General features: G+C 36.0%; 1 pseudogene; it reads left to right on the forward strand.

The window, feature by feature from the left end:
* Positions 1-16477, forward strand: part of LOC109703400 (large ribosomal subunit protein eL6 pseudogene) — a 167769-nt pseudogene that overhangs the window by 24128 nt on the left and 127164 nt on the right.

Raw genomic sequence — 16477 nt, forward strand, 5'->3', positions numbered from 1 at the left:
CTAAGTACTTCTACTAGGAATTTGTCTCTTTTGTGATGTTAGCAAGCATTAGTAATCACTGCCTAAATCAATTATCTATCAGGGACTATAAATTTGCCATTCCTTCTTTACTTAAGTTCTGGAATACTTTTCTTTTTGTCTTTTCAGGTTTTTTTGAGACAGGATGTCACTATGTAGCCCAGGCTAGCCATGAATGCTTGATCTTCCATTTCTCCTTCCCTTGCTGGGATTACATGTGTTTGCCAACCATGTTGGGCTCCTGGGTTATTTCCACAAAAAGAAGAAGCACTACATTAGCTATTTGGCCACTCTGAGATTAGTACTTAATGCATTCTTTGACCATTTGATCTATTTTTCAAAACAATGACTCAATTCTGAAAGATAACTAACAAAATTCTTTTTTTTATTCATATGTGCATATGTTTGGGTCATTTCTCCCCCCTTCCCCAACCCTTACCCCCCCCACCCCCTCCCTCTCCCCCACAACCCCTCCACAACCCCTTGCTACCCAGCAGAAACTATTTTGCCCTTATCTCTAATTTTGTTGAAGAGAGAGTATAATCAATAATAGGAAGAAACAAAGGTTTTTAGTTGAGATAAGGATAGCTATACAGGGAGTTGACTTTCATTGATTTCCTGTGCATGTGTGTTACCTTCTAGGTTAATTCTTCTTGATCTAACGTTTTCTCTAGTTCCTGGTCCCTTTCTCCTACTAGCCTCAGTTGCTTTAAAGTATCTGCTTTAGTTTCTCTGTGTTGAGGGCAACAAATGCTATCTAGTTTTTTGAGTGTCTTACCTATCCTCATACCTCTCTTGTGTGCTCTTGCTTTATCATGTGATCAAAGTCCAATTCCTTTGTTGTGTTTGCCCTTGATCTAATGTGCGCATATGAGAGAGAACATATGATTTTTGGTCTTTTGGGCCCGGCTAACCTCACTCAGAATGATGTTCTCTAATTCCATCCATTTACCAGCGAATGATAACATTTCGTTCTTCTTCATGGCTGCATAAACTGCCATTGTGTAAATATCACATTTTCTTAATCCATTTCTCAGTAGTGGGGCATCCTGGCTGGTTCCATAACTTGGCTATTGTGAATAGTGCTGCAATAAACATGGGTGTGCAAGTGCCTCTGGAGTAACCTGTGTCACAGTCTTTTGGGTATATCCCCAAGAGTGATATTGCTGGATCGTATGGTAGATCAATGTTTAGCTTTTTAAGAAGCCTCCAAATTTTTTTCCAGAATGGTTGTACTAGTGTACATTCCCACCAACAGTGTAAGAGGGTTCCTTTTTCCCTGCATCCTCGCCAACACCTGCTGTTAGTGGTGTGGCTGATGATGGCTATTCTAACAGGGGTGAGGTAGAATCTTAGTGTGGTTTTAATTTGCATTTCCTTTATTGCTAGAGATGGTGAGCATTTTTTCATGTGCTTTTTGGCCATTTGAATTTCTTCTTTTGAGACATTTCTGTTTAGTTCACTTGCCCATTTTTTTATTGGTTCATTAATTTCGGGGGAATTTTAGTTTTTTAAGTTCCCTATATATTCTGGTTATCAGTCCTTTGTCTGATGTGTAGCTGGCAAATATTTTCTCCCACTCTGTGTGTGTTCTCTTCAGTTTAGAGTCCATTTCTTTTGATGAGCAGAAGCTTTTTAGTTTTATGAAGCCCCATTTATTTATGCTATCTCTTAGTTGCTGTGCTACTAGGGTTCCATTGAGAAAGTTCTTACCTATACCTATTAGTATTTCCTACTCTTTCCAGTACCAACTTTAGAGTTTGGAGTCTGATAGTGAGATCCTTGATCCATTTTGAGTTAATATTGGTATAGGATGATATACATGGATCTAGTTTCAGTTTTTTGCAGACTGCTAACCAGTTTTCCCAGCAGTTTTTGTTGAAGATGCTGCTATTTCTCCATCATATATTTTTAGCGCCTTTGTCAAAGAAAAGTAGGTTATAGTAGTGTGGCTTCATATCTGGGTCCTCTATTCTGTTCCACTGGTCTTCATGTCTGTTTTTGTGCCAGTACCATGCTGTTTTTATTGTTATTGCTTTGTAATATAGTTTGAAGTCGGGTATCGTGATACCTCCTGCATTGTTCTTTTGACTGAGTATTGCCTTGGCTATTCGTGGCCTCTTGTGTTTCCATATAAATTTCATGGTAGATTTTTCAATTTCTTTAATGAATGTCATTGGAATTTTGATGGGAATTGCATTAAACATGTAGATTACTTTTGGGAGTATCGACATTTTTACTATGTTGATTCTACCAATCCATGAGCATGGGAGATCTCTCCACTTTCTATAGTCTTCCTCAATCTCTTTCTTTAGAAGTTTATAGGTTTCCTGATAGAGGTAATTCACATCCTTTGTTAGGTTTACACCTAGGTATTTGACTTTTTTTAAGGCTATTGTAAATAGAGTTGTTTTCATATATTCTTTCTCAGTTTGTTCATTATTAGTGTTTAGAAATGCTAATGATTTTTCTATGTTGATTTTATATCCTGCTACCTTGTTAAAGCTATTTATGGTGTCTAGGAGCTTTTGAGTAGAGTTTTTGGGTCTTTAAGGTATAGGATCATATCATCTGCAAATAGGGATATTTTGACAGTTTCTTTACCTATTTGTATTCCTTTTATTCCACCTTTTTGCCTAATTGCTCTGGCTAAGAATTTCAGTACTATGTTGAATAGGAGTGGAGATAGTGGGCATCCTTGTCTGGTTCCTGATTTTAGAGGGAATGGTTTCAGTTTTTCTCTGTTAAGTATAATGCTGGCTGTAGGTTTGTCATATATAGCTTTTATAATGTTGAGGTGCTTTTAAATATTCCTAGTTTTCTTAGAGCTTTTATCATGAAATGGTGTTTGATCTTATCAAAGGCTTTTTTTGCATCTATTGAGAAGATAAGTGGTTTTCGTCTTTGCTTCTGTTAATGTGGTTTATTACATTGATTAATTTTCGTATGTTGAACCACTCCTGCATTCCTGGGATGAAGACTACTTGGTCATGGTGAATGATCTTTTTGATGTGTTGTTGAAATCAGTTTGCCATTATTTTGTTGAGGATTTTTGCATCAATGTTCATTAAGGAGATTGGCCTATAGTTCCCCTTTTTGGAGGTGTCTTTGCCTGGTTTTGGGATAAGTGTAATACTGGCTTCATAAAATGTGTTAGGCAGTTTTCCTTCCCTTTCCATTTTGTGGAACAGTTTAAGGAGGTTGGTATCAGTTCTTCTTTAAAGGTCTGATGAAATTCAGCAGAGAATCCATCAGGTCCTGGACTTTTTGGGGAGACTCTTGATTGCTGCTTCAATTTCATTTTGTGTTATAGATCTATTCAGGTGCTTAATTTCATCTTGGTTCAGGTTTGGATGATCATATGTATCTAGAAATCTGTCCATTTCTTTAAGATTTTCAAATTTATTTGAATATAGGTTCTTGAAGCAGTCTCTGATGATTTTCTGGACTTCCATGGTGTTTGTTGTTATCTCCTCTGTTGCATTCCTGATTCTACTGATTTGGGTTTTTTCTCTCCTCATTTTAGTGAGGTTTGCCAGGGGTCTGTTGATCTTGTTTATTTTTTCAAAGAACCAACTTTTTGTTTCATTAATTCTTTGTATGGTTTTTTTGGTTTCTATTTCATTGATTTTAGCTCTTATGTTTATTATTTCTCTCCTTCTATTTTTTTTGGGATTTTCTTGTTCTTGTTTCTCCAGGAGTTTGAGATGTATCATTAGGTCATTGATTTGGGATCTTTCAGTCTTTTTAATATATGCACTCATGGCTATAAACTTTCCTCTCAGGACTGCCTTTGCTGTGTCCCATAGGTTCCAGTAGGTTGTGTTTTCATTTTCATTGACTTCCAGGAACTTTTTAATTCCTCTTTTATTTCATCAATGATCCATTCTTCATTAAGTAATGAGTTATTTAGTTTCCAGCTGTTTGCATGTTTTTTGTGTTTAATTTTGTTGTTGAGTTCTAGTTTATTGCATTGTGATCAGATAGAATGCATGGTATAATTTCTATTTTCTTATATTTGCTGAGGCTTGTTTTGTGCCTTAGGATATGATCTATTTTGGAGAAGGTTCCATGGGCTGCTGAGAAGAATGTATATTGTGTAGAAGTTGGATGAAATGTTCGGTAGACATCAATTAGGTCCATTTGATCTATTGTATATTGTAGATCTTGAATTTCTTTATTGATTTTTTGTTTGGATGACCTATCTATTGATGATAATGGGGTATTAAAGTCTCCAACAACCACTGTGTTGGAGTTAATATATGCTTTTAAGTCTTTCAGGGTATGTTTGATGAAATTGGGTGCACTGACATTGGGTGCATATAGGTTGATTATTGTTATTTCCTTTTGGTGTATTTCCCCTTTTATTGGTATGGAATGTCCTTCTTTATCTTGCTTGATCAATGTAGGTTTGAAGTCTACTTTGTCAGAGATAAGTATTGCTACTCCTGCCTGTTTTGGGGGGCCATTGGCTTGGTAAATCTTCTTCCAGCCTTTCATCCTAAGCCTATGCTTATTTCTGTCAGTGAGGTGGGTCTCTTGTAAGCAACAAATTGTTGGATCTTCCTTTTTAATCCATTTCGTCAAGTGGTGACTTTTGGTGGGGGAATTAAGTCCATTGACATTAAGTGTTAGTACTGGTAGGTATGTGGTGATTCCTGTCATTTAGTTGTCTTAATTGTTTGAAGGTTTGATTGTGTGTACCTAAGTTGAGGTTACTCTCTACTTTCTTGCTTTTTCTTTTCCTGTGGTTTGGTGCTGCCTGTCTTTTCATGGTTAAGTTGGGTTTCACTTTCTGTGTGCAGAATCCCTTGAAGAATCTTTTGTAGTGGTGGCTTTGTGGTCACATATTATTTTAGTTTCTGCTTATCATGGAAGACTTTTATTGCTCCATCTATTTTGAATGATAGTTTTTCTGGGTAGAGTATCCTGGGATTGAAGTTATTTTTATTCAGTGCCCGGAAGATCTCACCCCAAGCTCTTCTTCCTTTTAATGTTTCTGTTGAGAAGTCTGCTGTGATTTTGATGGGTTTTACCTTTGTATGTTATTTGTTTTTTCTTTCTTACATCCTTCAATATTCTTTCTTGGGTCTCTGTGTTTGTTGTTTTAATGATAATATGTTGTGGGGTAGTTCTATTTTGATCTGGTCTGTTTGGAGTTCTGGTTGCCTCTTGTATCTGTATGGGAATAGATTTCTCTAGATTTGGATAATTTTCTGGTATTATTTTGTTGAATATATTATACATTCCCTTTTCCTGTACCTCTTCTCCTTCTTCAATACCCATGGTTCTCAGGTTTGGTCTTTTGGTGGATTCAGTGAGTTCTTACATTTTCTTTTCACAGGTCTTGAGTTGTTTGACTAATAGTTCTTCAGTTTTTCCTTTAATTTCCATTTCATCTTTGAGTTCTGAGATTCTGTCTTCTGTTTGTTCTATTCTGCTGGATTGGCCTTCCATTTTGTTTTGCAATTCTGTTTCATTCTTTTTTCTGAGGTTTTCCATAGCCTGAGTCATTTCCTCTCTAATGTTGTCTATTTTCATCCTGAGTTCATTTATCTCTTTATTAATCGTGTTCTTTGTTTCACTTTAGTGTTTATACAGTGCTTCTATGGTTTCTTTTATTTATTCTTGTGCCTTTTCAAATTCTCTATTTTTGTTGCCTTGGAATTTCTTGATTGTCTCCTGTACATTTTGGTTAACTGTATCCAGTATCTTCTCTGTAAAATTCTCACTGAGTACCTGTAGTATTTCTTGTTTTAGATTATTCTTGTGGGCTTCATTGGGTTCTTTGCCATAGTTTATCTTCATTTTGTTGGAGTCTGGATCTGAGTATCTGTTTTCTTCATTTTCCTCTAGTTCCTGTACTAATTTTTTGTTGTGGGGAAACTGGTTTCCTGTTTTTTCTGTCTTCTTGTCATTGCCCTTGGTGTTGTTATTGTCCCTGTACTGTGTGCAATTAAGTATTTTCTAGCTTGTAATAATAACACTGGTGATATTTAGAATGGAATGGTGAGAGGAGATGGAAAGCAAAGAAGTTAAAGAAAAAGGGAAAAACAAAGTATAAAAAACAAGTAGAAAAAACAAAATAAAGAAACAATCAAAAAACTTTCAAAGGCATAAACAGGGAGAGATTGTGTACTAATCAACAGTAAGGTGACCTAGGTGTAAACCTAACAAAAGATGTGAAATACCTCTACAAGGAAAACAATACACTTCTGAAGAAAGAGATTGAGGAAGACTATAGAAAGTGGAGAGATCTCCCATGCTCATGGATTGGTAGAATCAACATAGTAAAAACGTTTATACTCCCAAAAGTAATCTACATATTTAATGCAATTCCCATCACAATTCCAATGACATTCATTAAAGAGATTGAAAAATCTACTGTTAATTTTATATGGAAACACAGGAAGCCACGAATAGCCAAGGCAATACTCAGTCAAAAGAACAGTGCAGGAGGTATCACAATACCTGACTTCAAACTATATTACAAAGCAATAACAATAAAAACAGCATGGTACTGGCACAAAAACAGACATGAAGACCAGTGGAACAGAATACAGGACCCAGATATGAAGCCACAAAACTATAACCAATTTGTCTTTGACAAAGGAGCTAAAAATATATGATGGAGTAATAGCAGACTCTTCAAAAAAAAAAACTGCTGGGAAAACTGGTTAGCAGGTGTTGGCGAGGATGTGGGCAAAAAGGAACCCTCATACACTGTTGGTGGGAATGTACACTAGTACAACCACTCTGGAAAAAAATTTGGAGTCTACTTAAAAAGCTAGACATTGATCTACCATTTGATCCAGCAATACTACTTTTGGGGATATACCCAAAAGACTGTGACACAGGTTACTCCAGAGGCACTTGCACACCCATGTTTATTGCAGCAGTATTCACAGTAGCCAAGTTATGGAAACAGCCAAGATGCCCCACCATTGATGAATGGATTAAGAAAATGTGGTATCTATACACAATGGAATTTTATGCAGCCATGAAGAAGAACAAAATGTTATCATTTGCTGGTAAATGGATGGAATTGGAGAACATCATTCTGAGTGAGGTTAGCCTGGCCCAAAAGACCAAAAATCGTATGTTCTCCCTCATATGTGGACATTAGATCAAGGGCAAACACAACAAGGGGATTGGACTTTGATCACATGATAAAAGCAAGAGCACACAAGGGATAGGTAAGGCACCTAAAAAATTAGCTAGCATTTGTTGCCCTTAATGCAGAGAAACTAAAGCAGATACCTTAAAAGCAACTGAGGCCAATAGGAAAAGGGGACCAGGAACTAAAGAAAAGGTTAGATCAAAAAGAATTAACCTAGAAGGTAACACACACGCACAGTAAATTAATGTGAGTCAACTCCCTGTATAGCTATCCTTATCTCAACCAGTAAAAACCCTTGTTCCTTCCTATTATGGCTTATATGCTCTCTACAACAAAATTAGAAATAAGGGCAAAATAGTTTCTGCTGGGTACTGAGGGGTTAAGGGGGAGAGAGAGGGGGCAGAGTGGGTTGTAAGGGAGGGGGTGGGGATGGGGAGAGAAATGACCCAAGCCTTGTATGCACATATGAATAAAAAAAAACCAGTAAGTTGAAAGCAGGCATTAGAGAGACAGAGAGAGGAAAAATCTCCACGTTCAAATGCAATACAGTTTCAGTCTTAATAATTTTGGTGTTAGTCCCTCAGCCTCCAATCCTGGAGATGATGTGTCAGAAGTAGTTCTGTCATTGTCTCTTCAAAGGGGAAAAAAACCAAACCAAACCAAACCAAACAAAACAACATAAAACAAAACAAAACACCGCAAAATGTCCCAAGTTCAAATGCAACACAGTTTTAGCAAGTTTTTCAGCATGCAGGTGTAGTTCAGTTGTTTTCTCATCAAAGGAAGGGAGAGAGAAAAAGTCTGGAGACAGATCTGTGAATGGTTATCTGAGGCTGTGGCTTACCTGCTGTCAGCTGCTGTTGCTGGAGGCATTATTTATGCAGATCTCAGGGGTGTGCTTAACACTCATTTGGCCCCACAGGCTTTGTTTACACAGAGTTCTCCTGGGCATGAGCCACTGCTACAAGCAGTGGATCTTCCCCCCTCTCCTGTGGAGTTTTCTTCCCACCACCACTTTTAGAAGCTTTCCTGCTCCTGGTTGCTGGGTGTGTGCCGCCACTCCTGCCTTTTCCAGCCAGCTTGTTGTGAGGGATTTCCCCTCCCCAGCTCTTTGGTGCTTGGGGTGCCCCGCCCTCTTTGGTACGTCTCTTTTTTGTTGCTTTTGCTCATTTTTTTTTCTCTTTTTTCCCTGAGTGGGGGTCGGTCTGTCCAGGGGTTATGCTGATCTGGCCCAGGGTTGTCTGTGGGAGTACCGCTTACCACTTAGCTCACCTGTGGTCCACATCTTCCCAAGCCGTCTGGGCACTGGCGTCTGGCGGTGGTGTGGGTGCCCTCCTTGTTTCTCCATTCAACGTGAAGTGGAGATGCTATGCTAGGGTGGACTTGTGGAGGAGTCAAAGTTTTGCCTCTTGGTAGTTTTTCCTGTAAGGTGTGTCTCCAGCGTCTCTCTAAGATTTTACTTTAGGAGGCACACTTTCTGCTTCCTCCCTCTAGCTGCCATCTTGGAATCCTAACAAAATTCTTTTTTTTTCACAAAACATAACTCATGAATTTAGATACATTTCATGTTTCAATGTATTATAATATTATTACTGCTCAAATTTTTCCCACTTTGGCCAAGGGGAAACTGCTTCAAATTGTTTCCTGAGTTCATTTGGTAATTTTGATAACTTTCTTGCTTTCCACTTTGACACTATTTCCTAAACTAACCTCAAAATTTCTTTTTTCTTCTGTCTCACTCTTTCCCTCTCTCTCTTTCTCACTGTCACTTTCTTGCTAAGACCTGGAATCAGCTATTGCTCCAAACAGTCCTGCTTTCTTTAGGTGGAAAATAATAACCAACAGATCTTGGTCTCAGTGAAAGGGGTGCTCATTACTATGGTGTTGGAAGGTTAGTCATTGTCTGTAGGGCTATATACACTGTTGAGTTATGAAGCTTATTACTTTTAAAAGATAAAATACATTTTGAATGTATACTGATATTTCCAATTCAAACACAAGACTACACAGTTTTTATGTTACCACATTGAACTGGTACCTGCATCTGTCTTATGTTGTAATCCCATTCTGTAAAACATTGTCACTCTAATTTTCCTTATAATTTAGACAATTGTCTTAGAATAATATCAATACTATCACTGATAATATGATGACTATAAGCAATTTAAGGGTTTTTTTCTTAAAAAATCCAGTTCTTTAAATACTTAAGGCAAGTATTTTAATAACATACAACTAAATAATTCTTTTCTGTGTAGTTATATTATAAATTCAAAAATTAGGTTCATTTATTTCAGCTTTTAAGGAATTGTCTTTTGTTATGTTGACTTATAAGACTAAATGTTATAACATTAACATGATTCCAGAGTCAACTGCATGAAAAAAAAAGTATTCAAAAATTCAAGCTTCAAACATGTGTCCTACCTTCTTTGGTTCATCACTTATAGGTAATCATTGAAATATTCTGTGGTTTATACTCCCATTTTAAAGTCCATATTTACATACTAAAATATATTATGTAATACATATTTATATTGCCACTTTACTTAGATAAAATTATAGAATAATATCAATAGTTTTTCTCTACCTTGTTTTTACTTTTAAAAACTGTAAACTTGGAACCACAGCCCTTAGCATTCCGTTGTATCGATATTTCATGGTGTGTTCAGTCTGCTATTGATAGGTATTATTACTTTTTGACTATTATGAATGGCACTACCATAGATAACCATGTAAACAGCATACTTGTATTTTTGTCAAGTCATTTTTGGGATACATTTCTGAAGAAGAGGTTCTGGGTCAAAGGCTAAATGCAATTTTATCTTTGATTAATAGTGCCACATTTCTTTCCAAAGGGGCTGATAAATTTTATATTCTCATCAGCAATATGGGAGATTGCCTGCTTCATCATAGCCTTGCTATTGGTATATGCTGTTAGCTTTTGGGTTTCTGCTCAAATTATGTTTTGTTTAGTTTTATGTTGTTATTCTTATTACGAGAAAGATTGGGTGTCTCTTAAATGATTTCATTTCTATATTTAGAAACTTTCTCTGCACTTAGGAGACTACACAGTTTTGATAGAATTTGCAAATGTATTCTATCATTGTCATCTGTCTTTTCACTTAGTTGACATTGTAGAAGGCCATGAAAATAATTCTATGAAACGCATCAGTCTTGTAATTATATACTAGATTTTTGTGCCATAGTTAAGGAACTTGTTCCCATCTGTATTAACAACTCCTCCTTCTTCTTCCAGTACTGGAGTTTGAACTCAGGGCTTCACACTTGCTAGGCAGGCACTCTACCACTTGAGACATACCTCCAGCCCTGTCGGCTCTGGCTATTTTGGATTCTGCTTTTTGCCCAGGTCAGCCTTGACTGTGATTCTCCTATTTTACACTTCTCACTGTTGCTGGGATGACATGCACACAGCTTTTTTCTGTTGAGATGGGATCTCACAGGACCTTTTAGCCAGTGCTGGCCCCAAACCACAATCATTCAGATCTCAGCTTTCCAAGTAGCTAGGATTTATAGGTATAAGTAACCAGTGCCCAGTTTAAAACTCCATTTATTTATTAATTTCTTGGTCACTTTTTATTATACCATAAATTTCATAAGGAATTAAATCCATGTCATGATTTTCTCTTCTATTTCACCAATTTGTGTGTCTGATCAAACACCACCATATCCCTTTAACTCTTGAGGCTTTATGATCTATTTTAATATGTACTTGTGCTAGATCTCCTTCATAGGGTTATTTTTTTCTAATCTTGCTTGTTTTTTCTTCCAATGCTCTTAAGAAAATGTAGGTTGAGTGGTGAGGAGGAGGAGGGTATTTTTTTTGAATCATATTATATTTATAAATCTATAAAAAAAATCTGAGGCACAATAATATTTTAAAGAATTTACTTAAGTAAGTAGGAATTTAAGAACTAGGAAGCATGAAACTGAAATAGGTTTAGTGCTCCAAAGCACTAAACAATTTCTCCTCCAAAGTTAATTACTATTGTGTGATTATAGTTTCTTTACAGTTTACTGTGTAAGTGTGTGCTCCTATTCAAAATATTTTAGTTTTACCTTTTAAAACCTTTTTAGGAAAGAAACCATGTGGAGTGTATCCTTTATTATCTTTGTGAGATTGATCTACATTGTTTTAGGCAGTTATAGTTTGTTTTAATGCTATATAGTATTCTGCTGAATGAATATCCAATAATTTACTCATTGTGTTATTGATAAATATTTAGATATTTTAAGCCATGCTGATTTTAATATCCTGAACATTTTCCTCAGGGTAGAATTGATTAGAGTGAATTTCCTGAATCAAATAGCTATAGAATATATGTAACTTCAACTTACATAGTTTTTTTGTTGTTGTTGTTTTGTTGTACTGGGAATAAAACCTATGGCTTTATACTTTCTAGGGCCATGCTGTGGCAAAGGAAGAAATGTTCAAATGTTTGGACATTTTACTTAATCCAGGTATAGCACTATACTAAGGCATGGGCAAATTAGGTATAAGTCTAATACGACATTTTGTATGCTTATTTCATTTTACCTGTCTGACTAAGTTACAGGCTTTGTAGAAATGTTATGTTTTCCTTTCATCACTTTACGTAATATATAGTATATAATAGGCACCTAATTAGTATTTATAAGCATTTGATTTCCCCACTATCTTCACAAACAATATACAGAAAATTGGAGTCAAAATTGTGGGGTTAAGCTTCGTAAATATTTTTGAAAATAGTTGAATGGGGTACAATAGATATCTCAGTAATTTTGACAATAAGCCAAGGAAACACTTTTTTAAATTATCATATTATTATTGTAACTGAGGGTACATTGTAACCTTTACAAAATGCTTACAATATATCTTAGTTAAATTCACCCCACCATCATTTTCCTTTCTCCCCACAAGGAAACGAGTTTTTGAATGTTGAAGGTTATTTTGTAGGAAATCAGGAATCGGGATAAAGCAAGTTACCATGCTAACATTCTCCTGTTATCTTTATTAAGGGAAAGTATAACTAGTAATGTGAATGACAAGTAGAAAATTCAGAGACTAGGACTGGGGATATAGGTCAGTGATAGAGTCCTTGCCTAGGGTGTGTGATGCTCTGGATTCAATCCCCTGTACTGGTTTTGAAAGCATTAGGTGGTTTCTCAATGTCAAATCAAAGTTCAATGAACATGAAGCATAGGTGAGTTTAACTAATGAAATAAAAATCTAGACATAAAAATACCCCTCAGTCTCTTCTATCTCCACAAACAATAGCATAACTTGGCAGGAAGATTGCCAAGTAACTGGGGCTGTGCCTTGGACTGCAGCAGCTCTTATCCACAGAAGCTGCAGTGAATGATGAGGAGGAAAGCATTCTCTTCTTATCTGACCGCAGACAATAGCAAATGTAATTACAGCATTCTGCCAGTTGTCCATGTAAATGAACGTCTACTTAGCTGTGCAGAGAAGCCTATTGTGTCAATTTGGGGACGTTGATACAAGCACACTTGGGGAGACTTGTTCTGGAAGAATTAAGGAATAATTCTCCTTAAATGTTACCGATGGGGTTTGTGGCTCTTGTAGGATTATCAGTCTCATTGTTTCATGCTCCACTGAAAATAAGTTTCTTGTTTATTTACCTTCATTATATTTGACTTGAAGCATTCATATAAGTATATAATGTATTTCTTCATTTATATTAGGACAGGTACACACAGACAAACCATTTCAACTGGCTTATATTAGTATCTAATATCTATGTATTTATAATTACATGCATGTTTATGTGTATTCATAACTTATTTATGTGTATTTATGTAGAGTAACGTGAATACTTCAGTATACTTTTTCAGTCAGCAACCTATTAAGGCATGTAAGGAAACTTTTGATTACCTACTGGGAAAATATTAGTAAATGTTTAAAAACTAGTTTTCTGGGGGAAAAGCAAAATCCTGATGTTCAGCATTTTTCTGTTTCCATGGTATGAATATTCTGAATGTGACTGAATTCAAGCTATCAACATTCTTTGTTATTAAACATTGTTCCATTATACCATTTATCAGTTTTTAAATGAAAAAAACTAAACCATAATAAAGGACAGCATTTGCTAAAAATATAACAGAACTCATATGTTGAGGAGCCCTATCTGAACCTAGTTTATTTCTCTAATCCTTTCTGAACATTAAACACTTATGTGAGGCCCTCATACAATAAATTCCCAGAGTGAAAGGATAGCACCCTTATTTCTAGGCCTGATGCCTACTCTGTCCCATGTATACACATGTTTTTACTGTATGCTCCATGCAGCATTACAAACTGAATGCAAAATTTGGGCTGTACTTATGCTAAATATCTTGGTTATTTATCTGAAATTGAAATTCAAGTCGGTTTCTCCTGTATTTTTATCTGCAACCCCAGCTATACCATATATATACAATGTTTAAGTTAGGGTTATAAGAGCAAAGAGGGAGAATTAATCATGATGTGCTCATAGAACCCAAGGAAATTCACTTAATAGAGCACATAGTTTGTAAAAATTCTTTTACATTAGAAACTGTGTTTTGTTCACTTACAGGTCCAGGATTAAACCTGGGGCCTGATTACCATGCAGTGGGTGATAGATAAATATTATTAAATGCTTGCATGCATAGTTCTCTGTGGCAGAGAGAAATACAGCTGAAACTGGAGAGAAGCCAGAAAGCAGAGGGCTTCTTGAGCTGGGAAGTGGGTGTTTAGAGCAGGTGAGCTGAGGACCAGGCTTGACTGGAACTGATCAGAAACTCAAGTAATCCATTCACTAAGTTCTTCTAGAACCCTTAGAAGCACTCACAACTTTTACCCACAAAACACTGAATTCTTCTATTACTTCTGTGCCTTTGCTCATGTTGTAAGAGAAAGACACAGGAAAAAAAGGATAACAGAAGAATGCAAACATTTGTAAAACCATCTTCACTTAAGTTTGTAGGATCAGTTCAAGGTACTTCTTCCAAAAGTGACTAATAAGCAACATGGACAGGTTTCATTCTGTCTTAAACTTTGGACATGTCTGAAAGACTAGAGAAGCAATCCAAGGAGGTGTGATATACACATACTGAGGTCAGCCTGTGTCTGTCTGTCTATTTCCATCTTGCTTCAGGTACTCATACTGAGGACTGGGGAGGAAGGGGACAAGCATGAGAGAAGAAGGAATTCTTAGGTTTTGCAAGGGTAGAGACTATTGTCAGGTGTCAGTGATGGGCAAAGACATCGCTGCAGTCTGGGCAGTGACTGGCAGCTTTGTCCTTGATGTAGATAACTCCCACAGGTTTTCATGTGTTTGCTTTGGATGTATAAGCAGAGGTAGTTTGTCAGTTTGGTGGAAGCAGCAACATTTCAGGGCACCATAATCACTGGTTTGGGTATGAGCAGGTATAAGATGAGAAAAATCAGAAGACTTAAAGGCACCAGGGCATTGGCCAAATGGGCTGATTTATGGAGCATGGAGGAAGTATACCTTGAGAAGCACAGTGGGAAGACTATGAGGTGACTGGTGCTCTGGCAGAGAAAAAACTGTGAGAGGAGAAAAAACTGTGAGAGGAGAGAAAATTGCTTTGTATTACTCTGGCCCTGTTCTCTATCTGTCCTGCCCTACCTGGGCAGGGCTGCTATCTCCTGGTTTGTCTCTATTACTTACTGCATATGTCCTAAATTATATGCACCCAAATATAGTAGTTTTATCCAGGATGCGATCACAGTATTCTTATTTCACATGGCAGTAAAAAAGTTTTACCTTTTACCCACAATAAGTGTAAAAATCCATGAGTTAAAGTTTTCTCAAACTTCCCAGAACCTTGAAAGGCTAAAATTGTCATTGTAGATATCCAAGAGACAGTTTTAAATCCAGAATGGTTTGAACGCTTATCCCATCCAAAATTTATGCTGAAACTTAAATGCCATTGTGATAGTATCAAGAGGTGAAGTTTTTTTTAAGAAATGGTAAGGCAACAATTCCAGGGATGGGACTGGACCCATAATTAAAAGATGAACTCAGTCTCACCTTCTTTGCTCTTCCTCCATGTTATGATGCAGCAAGAAGACTGTCACCAGATGCTAGCACCTTGATCCATGACTTACTAATCTCCAGAACTGTGAGAAATAATTTCCATCCCTTATAAATTGCCCACTCTAATGGTATTCTAGCATCACAAAACATACTCAGACATGGTTACACATCACATAAACAAGTTCTTCAAAACTTAACTTCTTGGTTGTATCTTTGTTTTTCAAGAAATTTTTAAAAAGACAAACATGGGGACTATAACAAAATGTATCTTCATTTAGAATTATGACTGTTAATTTGTAGTTTCTTCATATGTACACACACCTGCCATCTGTCTCCAAACCCATCATCAATATCATTCTCCCTTTCTAGTTTTAGAGGTTGTCATGATCGGGAATTTGGTGAGTACCCTTTCATATTCATACTTTCTCATACATATATTATCCACACCACTTATACATGTATTTAACATGTGTAACTGATATACATATGTAGATAAACAGTATCATATTTTTGCATATTATGGTTTTGTACTAATTATATGGATAGATTTATGTTTAACTAATTTCTTTTAATAGTTACATAGCATTTCATCATGCATTTATTTATTATTTTGGCATGAGGATCATTTATACTTCTTTTTCAATTGTATGTTTTGCTTGAATAAACATACTCTGAATGGTGGAGGGGGTGAATTCAAGTATAATATATTGTAAGAATCTTTGTAAATGCTATAATGTACCCCCACCCAGAACAAAAGTAAAAATTTAAAAAAATAAACATATTTTGTGTGCATATGCATGAAAGTTCTCCAAGGTCACACTTCCTGGATTGTGGTCACTGCAGTACATTTGGGGTACTCAGATTTATACTTTCCTTAAATATTACCTATCACGTTCCACAGAGGCTGCAATAATTTTCATTTCTTTTGACCATATGTGAAAATACAATTTTCCCCAAACTTTATTAGAATAAATGTTTTGCTAATTTCATGGAAGAGAAATATCATAATTTTAATTTGTATGTCCCTTATAGCAAGAAAGAGCTAGCATGTTTTTATATGGGCATTTGTGTTACTATTTTGTGAATTACTTGTTCTTAAATTTTGACAATTTTGTAGTGATTTTTAAAAAACATTTTCTCCTTGATTAGTTAAAGTTCTTTATACATTAAGAGTATCCTTTCACTGTTAGATAATGCATTGGCAAATGCCCATTCTCTGGCTGATATTTTAACTATCAAATTAAAATTACTTATTAAAATTTTAAATCAAATGTTTTAATATGCCTATTTAATCACATCT

This window comes from Castor canadensis, chromosome 4, assembly GCF_047511655.1.
Source record: "Castor canadensis chromosome 4, mCasCan1.hap1v2, whole genome shotgun sequence".
NCBI lineage: Eukaryota > Metazoa > Chordata > Mammalia > Rodentia > Castoridae > Castor > Castor canadensis.